General features: G+C 39.4%; 1 non-coding gene across 1 annotated transcript; it reads right to left on the bottom strand.

Moving 5' to 3' along the window:
- Positions 1–411: 411 nt before the first annotated feature.
- Positions 412–518, bottom strand: LOC131230116 (small nucleolar RNA R71). Its single transcript, XR_009163840.1, has one exon. It is a non-coding gene; the product is annotated as a small nucleolar RNA R71 (small nucleolar RNA).
- Positions 519–1,747: the final 1,229 nt, after the last annotated feature.

The raw sequence follows: 1,747 nt of genomic DNA, 5'->3' as shown, positions 1-1,747 counted from the left end.
CCACCTGGGATTGAGGAAGTCTATGATGAGAATGAGGTGCATCAAGCACCCCCGCCTCGTACTTTATGAGATTATTTACAACCGACGGGGGTGAGCACACCCTCATGCATGGTTTTTCCAGAAAATATGGGACACATGAATATCAAGCCAGGGGTGATCCAACTCCTTCCTAAATTTCATGGGCTTGAATCTGAAGAACCGTATCTACACTTGAAAGAGTTTGATGAGATTATAACCACTTTATATTTTCCAAACGTGTCTGAGGATACAGTCAGGCTGAAACTCTTTTCCTTTTCTTTGAAAGAGAAAGCTAAGACGTGGTTACATTCACTACGTCTTAGATCTATTGGCACATGGGATGGTATGCAAAGGGAGTTCATAAAGAAATTTTTTCCACATCATAAAATGATTACCCTTAGAAAAGCAATTATGAACTTCGCCCAAAAGGAGGATGAAACATTCTTCCAATGTTGGGAAAGGTTCAAGGATCTTGTCAGTTCATGCCCATAACACGGCTTTGAAACGTGGCACATTACAAACTTTTTCTATGATGGATTGACATCTTCCATACGCCAATTGGTCGAGACAATGTGTAATAGAGAATTTATGAATAAAGATGTCGATGAGGTATGGGATTACCTTGATAGCCTTGCTGAAAAAACACAATCATGGGACCATTACCCAAATTTGAACACCATGTCTAGGCCGACTCAATTTAAGGAGAAAGGAGGATTGTATCTCTTGAAAGAAGAGGATGATCTCAATTATAAAGTGACTAATCTCATAAGAAAATTCGAGGCCATGGAAGGAAAGAAGGATAAGGTTAATGATTTACGGCATCTGTGATTGCAACATTCACACAACTGAAAATTGTCCTATAATACCTGTCTTTTGAGAAGTGTTGAATGAACAAGCTAATGTCATAAATAACTATCAAAGACCTTTCAATGGACCTACCTCTAATACGTACAATCCTAGTTGGAAAAATCATCCAAATTTTAGTTGGAGGAATGGACAAACTACTACCCCTCAAGGTTTCTTTAATCAAACTTCACAACAACAACAAGAGAAGCCTCAAGAGGATCCGATTCTAAAAATTTTGAAAAGCAAGATCTTTTCAATCAGGGTATGCTACAAACCTTACAAGACCTTAACAAAACATTACAAGGACTTCAGGCTGAAAATACAATTGAGAATAAGGGAAGCTTCCCAGCTCAACCTCTCCCCAATCCAAAGCTACGATATGAAGTTGGCAACCCAAACACTTCAAATCAGATAGAGCACACTAAATCCATTACCACTCTTAGGAGTGGGAAGATTATTGATAAAACCCTTCCGGTTAGGCCCGAAAAGCCTCAAGAATCAGAAGAGGACAACAATGATGGATCTAGGGATGCCCCACAAAAATTAGAACCGAAACTTTTAGAGAAGCCAGTTGCTCCATTTCTCCAACAGTTGGTTGCACCAAAACCTCTCTCTAACTCTCAGGATATTCTAGAGGTGTTAAAACAAGTGAAAGTCAACATTCCTCTACTTGATACCGTAAAACAAATACCTTTATATGCCAAATTCTTGAATGACCTATGCACAACCAAACGATGACAGAGTATTCAGAAGAAGATCTTCTTGACTGAGAAAGTGAGTGTCATCCTAAGGCAAGACGTGCCGCAGAAATTCAAAGATCCCAGTAGCCCAACCATATCATGTGTAATCGGGGACTATCGAATTGATCATGCACTTCTTGACT

The sequence above is a fragment of the Magnolia sinica genome, chromosome 16 (genome assembly GCF_029962835.1).
Source record: "Magnolia sinica isolate HGM2019 chromosome 16, MsV1, whole genome shotgun sequence".
NCBI lineage: Eukaryota > Viridiplantae > Streptophyta > Magnoliopsida > Magnoliales > Magnoliaceae > Magnolia > Magnolia sinica.
This window is presented reverse-complemented; position numbering and strand designations above follow the sequence as displayed.